This window comes from Lactuca virosa, chromosome 9 (assembly GCF_052849685.1).
Source record: "Lactuca virosa cultivar CGN04683 chromosome 9, Lactuca_virosa_CGN04683_v6, whole genome shotgun sequence".
Lineage (NCBI taxonomy): Eukaryota > Viridiplantae > Streptophyta > Magnoliopsida > Asterales > Asteraceae > Lactuca > Lactuca virosa.
In genome coordinates this window covers 47,159,251-47,172,029 of record NC_136434.1, presented here as the reverse complement: position 1 = coordinate 47,172,029, position 12,779 = coordinate 47,159,251, and positions in this window count along the sequence as shown.

Here is a 12,779-nt window from a genome sequence, read left to right as displayed (position 1 = left end):
GAGAAGACCCACCTCAATGAAGTCGGATAACTCTCGTGCTCATCGTCCCGACCTAACCTCCTCCTATCATTCAAATAACATCCCCGATCAATACTCTCTCATAGTCTCATCTCTAAAGATTGGGTAGAAGGCCATTCTACCCCTCCCTGAACTCTCTTGAATCAGTCTTGACCAGAACCCTAAGGTCAACGAAAGTCAACGGTCAAACTTTGGCCCGACTCGTCGAGTGCACACGTGCGACTCGGCGAGTCCATGCGGGTCCTCTGAATCCTTCTGGCCTCTCTTGGCTCGTCGAGTCATCCTTCCACTCGACGGGTTCCTCTTGTCACGAATCGCGGGGCAACCCCGACTCGACTCGTCGAGTCCACTTATGAACTCGGCGAGTTGCTTCCATGTTCATACTCAAATGACCTTCTAAGGTCAGATCTGCTTCTCTAGTCTATAGATCTGACCTTCCCAAGCATGATAATCACGTAAAGGTCGAATCTTGGTACACATGCAACACACCCAAAGCCTCTTTTGGTGAAATAACCACTAAAATGGCCTCCTAGGCTCATAACTCAAAAGGTATGGCATAAAGTAGAGTGGTAAGGACTCTCTGGACCTCTTAAGGTCCAGATCTATGAACCATCTCGTCTTGGGACCTCACATACTCCAGAGTCAACTAAAAGAGGCATAAAGAAAACCCTACATTTCACTAGAATCATTATAAACACGAGAATGGCACAGATTGTTACCTCCAACAGCTTCCTCTGATAAAATAGAAGTGGATCCAAGCTCCTCAACCCGCTTAGCTTGTTCTACCTCCTTCCTTCTTGCTAAAACACACAAGAAATGGTGAATTAGCCTTCCTCTGGCACCACAAACGATCTCTCTGCTCTCTAGGGTTTCTCAGGGGTGAAGTGGCCGCAAATGGAGGCCATAAAGGCCTTTAAATAGGGCACAGACCCCGAGAATTAGGGTTTCAATCCACAGCGCGGACTCGTCGAGTCCATCCCTTCCGACTCGTCGAGTCCGTTCATTAATCCAGTCAGCACACGCGATCCTACTCGACGAGTCTACGCCTCAACTCGTCGAGTCCCTCCTCATAAGTCAAAAAGAAATACTCAAATTGTCATGCCTGGAAATCCGGATGTTACAATCACAGTTTATGTCTTCTGCTTGAGAGACAGAAACTCATGGGCCAACCGTTACCCCTCCACCTGGGGAACATACTCGTCTCAGAGCAACTGCGTAAACCTCTCCCATGTCACTACAGCATGATCTGCAGGGGTAAAGTTGGCTGTCACAAACTTCCACCAGTCCTTCGCTCCTAAGCGAAGCTGGTTCAGCGCAAACTGAACTCTCAAATTCTCTACGCATGAACACGTGTAAAAACATCCCTCGATGTCGGAGATCCATCTCATAGCAGCGATCGAATCCTGCGTCCCATCAAACTCTGGTGGCTTCGTGTTGCTGAATTCCCAGAACAAGGAGTCACTTCCCTGTGGTCTAGCAGCGGCAACAACCGCGGTAGCTGCAGCAGCAGCGACCTCAGTAACAGCGGCATACCGCTCATCAAAAGTCTCGATAAGGGTGGTCTTAATAGACCCAAACATCTCCGGTATCGCCTCTCGAATAGCTGCGGCCACCTCCTCATGGATGATCCTACGGATCTCCTCGTCGCTAGCCCCACTGCCCTCGGGGTTGTGGCGTGTACCCACCATGATGTCTCTGAAACACAACACAAAATAATCAGAGACTCACTCGATCATACTCACACTCGATTTACCGCCCCTACATGCTCCTTAGTACCCTAAGGATTCTTACTTGGGCTGCATACAGATCCGGTGCTTTCAGTAGTACGAGCCCAATACTACCTTCCACACCAACCTGTAGTCAACCCAAATCCTCCTCCCTAGGATTCCAATTCACAAGTACTCTATCTCTCGCGGATATTAGGTTACACTCTCAGTAGACTCCTCATATACTCATCTAAATATCTCTCCTAGATTAACCCTCGACTCAGAACTCTTTTTAAGTGATCTTGCTAGATACTCCTACTCAGCACATACTCAAGGCAACAACAGATAGCAGCAATTCCTAGGCTAAGGCATCACAAATCAGGCAACTCTTGTTGGGTTTTGAGCAAACTAACACTCCTAAGGTGTTCATGCAACCCTAGAAACCTTGGATCTATGTTTGTCTAAAATACATGCAAAATAATTTTCCAAGGTTCATAACCTATCTAGCATACATGGGGTACTTTTAAACACAAAATATATTAGAAGAATTACATACCTTTGTTAGTGAGTTGATTCCTTGGGAGTTTGAGAGCCAAGCACCAATAATGTGAATGCCTCAAATGGAAATCACAAATCACCACAAACTTGGAAAACTTATGAGAGATCACTCTAATACTCTAGAAATCGGCCACACCTTATGCACACACACATAGTGTCTTTTCAAGCACCATAAGCCTCTTTATATAGTGTAGATGATTAGGGTTATGAACCATGCAAACCCTAATAACCCATGTCTTTTCCTATTCCAAGGATCCATGGGTTAAAAGCTCCATGGATCATCCATGGACTCCCATTCAAGCTTAGCCCATTTCCTTATGAGTGTTAGCCCACACTATATAAGTACAATAGCCCATTAATTAGTCACCTTATGATCACTAAATTAATTCATAATTAATTTAAGATCAATACTAATTGAATAATACAATTTCATATTAATATATTATAACTTATAATATATTAGTAGGCCGCAAATATACTCTTCTCATAATGTTATCCATATAAATAGTTCGGGTGAAGTGCAACCCAAATGGACCATGCCGGGTCGGGTCAAGTATATACCAAATAAGTTATGGACTTAGACACCTTATCCAACAGTCTCCCACTTGGATAAGTCTGATAACTGTATTTGCCTATATAGCTTCAGGAACCAACCGGCAATCGTAGCTCTCGAAAACTCTGTTGAACTATGAAGCGCCATTTTAGATAAGTGATCACATAATCCTCTGCTCTCATGATATCAGCCGGACAAATACATGGAACAATGTCTTACTTATTGTCCAGCAGTTTGTTTCCCGATTTCCGATTTGTTTGACAAAGAACTTAATCGAACACATCAATTTAGTTCTGACCGGGCCCGGTACATAGGTCAAAACAAAATCATCGAGGGGCCCAGATATCGCTTCTATTTCTAGAAGGAACATATAAACTCCGACTCATATGCTTGTTCTACTACTTATTGAATTGCACACAAATGCACGTTTTATAACATCAAGTTACTGATGCGTTTACGTGCAATCAATGCACAACCAACTCATAGGTAACAACTCATATCTCTAGGTTTGAAGACTTATATGATATTACCGTCTCACGATCACTCGAGATAAATTCCATGAAGTGATACAAGTGAGCGTGGGTTTATTCCAATACTCATAACTTATGAGTACTCATGAATGTTGTAGCAACCATTGCTATGGCTAAACACCTTTAGTCATCTACAATCCCAATTCATGACAGTCTTGATTCATACCTACTTCCGACATATGACCGACTGTGGAGAGTTTGAATAAACTTATTATTCTAGAAGTCAAAACATGCAAAGCTGAAACAATAGTAAATAATTGACAATGATAGCAACACCTTACTCATAAATAAATCACAACTTTTATTCATCATCAAACGTCGATTACATTTTACAAGTTTCAGTAATAACTATCTAATCTGTAAAACTAATATCGTCCCTCAGCCCGATGCGTCTCGCATGCTGCAAATGCTTCACCCTCGTCAGTCCCTTCGTAAGGGGATCCGCATGGTTCTCATCTGACGATACCCTCTTTGCCACGAGGAGTCCCTCTTCTATCTTGTGTCTTATGAAGTGATATTTTCGGTCAATGTGTCGGGATCTGCCATGATCTCTTGGTTCCTTGGCTAAGGCAACCGCACTATTGCTGTCACAGAAAATCTCCATAGGCTCCTTAATAGCTGGTACAACTCCAAGGTCTCTGTGACATCCCCTAATTTCTCGGCCAGAAAAGACCGATTTAATTTATGCTTTTTAAAATAAAATCAGAGAAATCTTTTCAAAAGATGTTATGGAATTGGTCCCCAAACAACATATGATAAAAGTTTATCAAAACCCTTCTTTAAAAAGGTATATATTTCCCATATATATATCAAAACTCGGAATGTCATGTTCCGATACAGATCAAAAGCATAAACAAGACATTATAAGCCTTTCAACATTTATTTACAACTACTGGCCTATAATCAAAAATCTCTCATCGTCCTCCGACTATGCTCGGGGTCCACTACCTGTAATCATAAAAAGCTGAGTGGGTCAGGCTTGGGAGCCTGGTGAGCATATAGGGTTTTCAACCCACAATAATAATAACATATTAAGTTCACCAATCAACAATAACCCTGATTACCCATTCCCGTTGTCCTCACTTTACGTCCCTAAACACCTAACACAAGGGACTTATCCTAAGGAATATCATCGGGTTGGACACTACTGCTAAGGGGACTCCTCAGCCATACATGTCCTAAAGGCAACCATGAGGGGGATTGGAGTACACCAATGAACATTTAGTTCATCAACACCTACAAGTTGCGAACTTGCTAGTGTACCACTGGACTGTCTAGAAAGGTCAGTGATCGTCATCTATACTCCGCTAGACGACTACAACGATAACACCAACAACAACACCAACACCGAGGCCTCTCATCATTTTTAACACCCACTGACTATTTTGTCTACCCATGTTTTACCCAACATATTTGTAGATAAAATACATATACAGTTTAAAACTTGTATAAAACATCAATTCAACAGTCACCTCAAATAAACAATTAACATATTTACACATAACACGTATTTTAAGGTAAATACTTCATATCTATGTGTAAATTGAAAGTAACTACACACTCACATGATTTGATGATAATCGGGCAGCAATTCGTTTCCTAAAACGTTCGTTTCTAATAAAACCGGGAGTTTTATTGAGAAACCGGGCTCTGCAAAAGTCGGGCTTCGAAACCGAAAAGATAAATTTTCCGGGCTTCACGGGCACTTCGTGGCGTATTCCGAGGCTTATAATTGATACTGGGGCTTCGGGGGATGATAATATGAAAGAAATATGGAGAAAGGGGCTAAAAATGACAAGTTTTCAAAATACCCCCGGGAGGCCTCGCACCCTTGTATTTATAGGGCCGAGCCTCCTGATCCAATGGCTGAGAAGTGGCCACGCTCCACGGATCCGACGGCTCGCAGAGGAGGCTCGCACGAGGGCTGCACGTGGGTCGCACCTGCGAAGGCTCGCTGGCAGTCTCCTATTGGACCGAGGTCTACTGGTCCGAAGCCTAGGCACTGTGGCAGTCAGCGAGGGTTCGGTCTCGTGCTAAGAGGGTACGTGTCGCATGGCTACTGGACCGCTTCGGATAAGGCCATGTGCTCGGATGACTCAGCAGCTTCGCCACGTGGCTTCGCATGAGTCACAGATTTCGGACACGTGTCACATGCGAGGCGAGGGTGACGTGGCAACTCGTGACTATGCGAATTTTCTCGGTTTTTTGTGCAAAAACTTCTAAAATCCATAACTTTCGCATACGAGCTCCGTTTTTGACGTTCTTTATATGCACGCGTAGGTAAAATTACGCTCTACAACTTCCGTTTAGACTTCGTCGGCTAATTTTGACTTTAATTTTTATATTATTATTTTTAACAGACCGGGACAGGAAATCTGTTAAAAATTCATAACTTCTTCATCCGACGTCCGTTTTCGTCAGACTTTTTACCGTTGTGCTACTATTTACGAGACCTTCGATTCTCGTTTAGGTCGTGTCTGCTAAAAATCACTCGATCTAAAATTCGAGTTTTTAGCTGTCTACTGCTAAGCTGAAACTTCGAAAAATCATAACTTCGCCATACGAAGTCAGATTTGGGTGTTCTTTTTATACCTACTCTCGGTTTAACGAACACTACGAGTTTCGTTTAGATCACTGAGGCTAAAAAGTAGTTTATCAAAAACTCACTTTTTACGACATTCGGCACCGTGCCGGTTTATCGTGAAACTTCGACAGGTCATAACTTCTTCGTTATAACTCGGATTTCGGCATTCTTTATATATCCGTAATCCTTGTCACGCCCACTATAAGTTTCTTAATAGATATCGACTTTATCTAAAATTTAATTTTTTGACGCTCATTTTTATTCTTATTTAATTAACTCCTAGTAATTAAGCATAAAACACATAGAATTCACATAATTCCTTTTTCATTTCTTCAAAATGAGTTACGAAGGTTAACCTAGACTATCACCTTAATATTAATGCCTAGGCTAGAAACACGAGTGTTACAGTCTCCGATGAAGTTCCTCAGCCATATCGTCTCCTTTGCCGCTTCACTCGCTGCTATGTACTCTGATTCACAAGTCGAATCAGCTACAGTCTCCTATTTGGAACACTTCCAAGTGATTGCCCCTCCATTTAAGGTAAAGACCCAGCCCGACTGAGAGCGGAAGTTATCCCTATCAGTCTGAAAGCTAGCATCACTATACCCTACTACTCTCAAGTCATCACTCCCACCAAGGGTAAGGATCCAATCCTTAGTCCTCTGCATGTACTTGAGAATATTCTTTACCGCAATCCAATGAGCCTTGCCAGGGTTCCCCTGATATCTGCTGACCATGCTCAAAGCGAAGGCCACATCAGGACGGGTACAAGTCATAGCATACATGATCGAACCAACAGCGGAAGCATAAGGTAATCGACTCATCTCAGCTATCTCATCTTCTGTACTCGGGCTCTGAGCCTTGCTCAGTTTGGCATTGCTTTGGATCAGTAATTCTCTTTTCTTGGAATTCTGCATGTTGAACCTTTTCAACACCTTATCCAAGTAGATACTCTGACTAAGTCCAATTAGTCTTTTACTCCTTTCTCTTAATATCCTTATCCCTAGGATATAGGCAGCTTCTCCAAGGTCCTTCATAGCAAAGCACTTACCAAGCCAGGACTTAACCTCCTGCAAGGTTGGGATGTCATTTCCTATGAGTAGTATGCCATCCATATACAGTACCAAAAAGCTAACTATACTCCCACTAGCTCTGACATACACGCAGGACTCATCTTCACTTCTTGAGAAACCAAACTCTTTGACCTTCTCATCGAAACAAAGATTCCAACTTCGAGATGCTTGTTTCAATCCATAAATGGATTTCTCAAGCTTGCACACTCTATTGGGGTACTCTGCACTGACAAAACCCTCTGGCTGATTCATGTAAACGTCCTCAGCCAACTTTCCGTTAAGGAAAGCGGTTTCGACATCCATTTGCCATATTTCATAATCATGAAATGCAGCAATGGCTAGCATAACCCTAATAGACTTAATCTTTGCTACTGGTGAAAAGGTTTCATCATAATCAATACCCTGAGTCTGAGTAAAACCCTTCGCAACTAGTCGAGCCTTATAAGTGTGCACCTTCCCATCCATGTCGGTCTTCTTCTTGAAGATCCATTTGCACCCGACTGTCTTACGGCCTGGTACATTGTCAACCAAGTTCCAAACTTGATTGTCATACATGGACTGTATCTCGCTGTCCATAGCCTCCTTCCATTTAGCAGACTTTGGGCCTGCCATGGCTTCCTTAACACTGTTAGGTTCATCCAGATTTACCAGTGTACTGTTACTGATAAATGTTGGATTAATGTCTAAGTCCATAACTATATTTGGTATGTACTTGACCCGACCCGGCATGATCCATTTGGGTTGCACTTCACCTGCACAATTTATATGGATAGTCTTTTGAGAATAGTATATTTATGATTTATATTAATATATTATAAGTTCTAATATATTAATATGGAATCATATTATTTAATTAGTATTGATCAAGAATTAATTTAGAATTAATTTAGAATTAATTAAGTGATCAAAAAGAACTAATTAAATATGGACTCTTATATATATGGAATGGGCCAAGTTCATTTAGGTTGGGCTAAGCTTTCATGGATGGTCCATGGAGCTTTTAACCCATGGATCCTATGTAAATGAAAGGTCATGGGTATTAGGGTTTACATGGATGTAACCCTAATCCTCCATAATATATAAAGGGGTCATTGGCTCACAAAATTGAAACAAGTGTGTGAAAATAAGAGTGGGCCGATTTTAGTGTGCATACATATTCTCTCAAGTTCTTCCAAGGTGTTTTGGTGATTTGTGATTCCATTTGAGGCTTCCACACTATTGGGGCTAAGCTCTTAAAGCTTGAAGACATCAAGCTACATCAAAAGGTATGTCATCTAACTAGAGCTTTGTAGTATAGGTGCTTCATAATATGCTAGTTAGGATGAAACCTTGGAATAGTTAATATTTGCATGTATAATAGAGAAAACATAGATCCAAGGTTTATAGGGTTGCATGTACACCATAGGAGTGTTAGAATGCTCAAAACCCAACAGTGGTATCAGAGCCATGGGTTGTTTTCTGTTATATTGATGCAAATGTTTTATTTTCAAGTTGGAAAAAAAAAAGGAAAAAAAACATGACGTTTGTCAAATTTTAAGATAATTACTTGTTTTATGAAAAACGAATTATTTGTAAAATTTGAATCATTTGTTATATGAGTTGAATTAGGTCAAATTTAGTAAAAGATAAAATGATATGATTATTTTATTAGTTTTAAAAGTTTGATCTAAATGTTTTAAGGAGTTACATATTTTGTCATAAAATTTTGGAGCTCAAAAGTTTTTTTTTAAAGTTGTGATCTTAAGGGTTTTTGAAACTTCCATAAGTTATGGATATGAAAGTTTTTTTTTTAAAAAAAAATGTGATTCAATGTTTTATGGAGTTACAAAATTTGGTGTTAATGTTTTAAAGAATTCGATAACTTGTTCTTAAGTTATGGAACATGGAAAGTTTCATCATAAAACACCATTGATTCCATAAGTTATGGAATCCAAAGGTTTTCAAGAATTACAAAACTTGCCCTCAAGTTTTGGAATTTGAGAAAAGTTTTTTATGAAAAAAAAGAATTGAATTCTAAAACTCCCATTGTTGATGTCTGGTTTAGACAACAATGATCTTCCCAAACCAAGCTTTCCTAATGAATATGACTTCCCGAGTTTAGCTCCTGGAAGTCATACTTCTCTTCCTCCACCTCCTCCAATTATTCTCCCTAACCCACAAGTTCAAGGTCACTCAAGCCCTAATGGCAAGCAAGGTCTATGTGTGATCACATCTTAGAGATGAAGTCACATATTGACAAGCCGGGAGAGTTGGGTGTCAAAGTCTTGAGAAAGTTGGATGTTCAATCACTTTCTAAGTCACATAGTGAGTTCCTTTGGGACTACTATGAAACAGACTATGACATTAACCTTAATGATCATATCTATTTGCTTGGTGCTGCTGAATCAGCAATGATTTGGAACGATAGTAAAGCAAATTTGATTAGAAGATCAACTTCCCAAAAACTTTATGGACAGTGACAATGGTGACACTGGAAATCCAGAAAAAGCATTCTCTTCCCAATGGAAAGGGATTGGCCATAGTCAACCCGGTTGACCAAATGGTAAAGAGAAAGGCTAAGTCTGAGATAGTCCCATTACCAAAGGGTCCATATGTTTATTTTGCCAAAGGAAGGGGCGTTGATTGCAAAGCTGCCAAATTTACCTAAGGATGTTAAAGTCAATAAGTTTGACTCTACATCAGGTAGAGCCCATTATCTAACTCTGTTAAGTTCTATTCTGAGATCCTCATTACATGATGTGACTGGGTCACATGTTGATGTTTTAAGAATCAAAGAATAGAGAGAAATCTTAAAGGAAGTATATGCTGATTCTGATCGCGAAGGTGGATTTCGATCGCATCGGAATTTTGAGCAGTTGCTTAAGAAGTTATGATATATTGCTAAGGAATAGATAACAACAATTTTCCATGTGGATTGTAAGGATAAGTTTTTCCGCAAAGTTTTAAAATAAAAGAAAATTGTTTAATTTTATTTATTTGAAGTATCCTTACAATGGCATTTGTGGAAAATTGTTGCTTATATGATTCCACTGACAGCAATATTGGAAAATGGATTTGATTCTTTCATTTGTGGTAGTGTCTAAATTTACCAAATCAGGAAAGTTCCTCATCACCCAAGTTTCAATTGGACCGAAACTTGGAATCATGCAAGTTGAATAGTATGATGAATGAGAAATTTCAAGCATTGGAAAATAAAGACTAATTACTTGTTCACATGGATGTGTGAGTCAAGTGAAGGACTAAAGGGATCGAGTACACATTCTTGTGCACTGGTCATGTCCACCACAAAGCTCGTTAAGACTATTTGATTTACTAAAGTTTAGTAAATATGGTTATACTTACAAGTTTAAGTATAATTCTGAAACATTGGAAAAGTCTTAATGTATGGCAGAACGAATGGGAAGAATCAAATTAGGCAGAAAGATAAAAGTTTCTCAAATCTGAAAAGATGGGAGAGTACTTTAGTATCATGTTTGTGATCATCTTAATGATTTAGAAATCATATCACAATTAGTCCTCTAAAGGTCATCTTAGTGCATTCTTATGACTAAGAAGAGGAGTCATGAATTGTTGAAATGGTTAGATCAGGAAGATGAGTCATACTTCGTTCCAAAACAATTCTTAGAGTCATACTCCAAGATTGTAACTTGAGTGACATATCTTAAATAAAGGTTTAAAACACTTGTCAAATGTAAGAGTAAAAGTGTCCTACTCTTGTACATTTGAAATTGGTAAGTTGTGATGTTTTGGATAAAACAAAGACCAACTAAGGCCAATTGTGTGAAGTGTTTGTCTTGATAAAGAATCTGCACTATCTCTTGAATATTTGGCAAGATAGTCTTATATGTCAAGAGGACAGTGGGAGTCTTAAAGATCCTAAAAAGAATTTCAAGAACTAATCAAGAATAAAACCTGAGGTTCTTCACTAGCACACGACTTGAGGTTTATAACCTATCGTGTTGACATATTATGTGCCCATTCCAGTTAAAGTTGGCTTTGCATAGGAGTTCTGAAAGTTCTCAATTGGTTGCATAACAACTTGGAAGCAATGGCAGGCCCTGTACTGCCAGGTGGCAAGAAGTTAAGATTGCATAAGTTCAGTCCATATGAGTTTGGATTAGTCATTATCCTTGTCTTATGACTATGGTTTTGACGATTCACATGGATAAGAACACATACACCATAAAATCTAAGGGTCATAAGCTTTCTCTCCGATTCATGAAAATGATGGTGAGGAAACACTTCCACCAAGTAGATTTGAAGCAGATGGCAAAAGGTCTAAGCAATTGAGACTATGATTACGGCATCCCTTTTCATAGTTCTGAAATTGTTTAGACACACATGCATGCTATTTAAGGAAAGGTGTATGATTTTGATAAAGTTTTATCAAAGCATCTCGTATCAGAAATCTGAACTTTGGTAAGAAAGTCAATAAAGTATTGATTTCTAGAAGTCCAGCTGATTTCTGAGTACATGTCAAAGCTAGTGGGAGCATAAGTGTTATGCTAATAATCATCATGTTAGTGGGAGCATGATAATTATTGTTAGTGTTGCAAGTTAGCAATGTTAATTATAGAAAACAAAAGTTTCAATTCGTGAGGCTGTAGGGATTGAAAAAGTTGTTTTGCTATAATTAAGGGAGAGGATATACTTCATTTCAGTTCTAAAGGCTTAGATTGAGACCTTAATCATCTTTAGTCAAGAATATATATATATATATATATATATATATATATATATATATATATATATATATATATATGAATTTCATGTTGGATTGGTTCAACTTAAGGAAATTCTATATATTGCGTTCTCAAAATTCGATTATGATTACGGCATCCCTCTTCATAGTCAAATTTTGAAAACATGGCAAATAAAAATATTGTAGCAAAAGACTGGTCTAAAATCATGTCTTTATGTGAGACATCATGAATCGTGTACCATTTGCTTTGGGTACAGGATCGATTGCATGTGCTATAATATTTATCATTTCTAAATTTTTCCAAATGCCCAGAGGCATTAAGAAGGGAAAAGGTCTAGAATTGGATATGACTAAAATGATTAAGCAATTGTCGAGGACAATCTGAGGTTTACCAAAGATTGGTTGCTCATGGACAGTTGGAAGTATAGTGCTAATTTTGGAAGGACCATATTGACATATTCTGAAAAGAGGCATCTCTTATTCAGAAGTGATAGTCAAAATGAGAATATGGAGTTGTCTCCATAGGTGGAAGTTATCTGTGTAAGATTAGAAAACTTAATGCAAGAAGCATGTCCAAAGCAATGTACTTTGAATATGAGACTTAGTTTCCATGGAGTTGATCTCCATTGGAATACCTTATAATGACTGTTGACAAGTCTTTGTGACTTTGTACATATTCATTACAGGAGGGTCAGTGCATATAAGTTTAAAATCTAAACAGATTTCGATAAATGATAGGAATTTGAAATTCTCACATTTTTCGATAAGGATTTGGGAGTGTGAAATTAGAATCATTGAAATTATGTTCAATTGGTTTATTTCACAAAGTAAGGATCATAGACAAACATAGAGTGCATACTTGGTGTATGGCAAAGCTATTGTTTAAGAAAAACATAGTGTACATGCTTGGAGCATGGGACAACTAGTGTTTTTAATTCAAGTATAAAGTTGATAAAACCGAAACAATGAATAATGAGTAATCAGTATGGTGATAAATAAAAGTGTTTATTTATATTCATAGGGTTTGATACCATATTTGATTAATTTATTCTTGT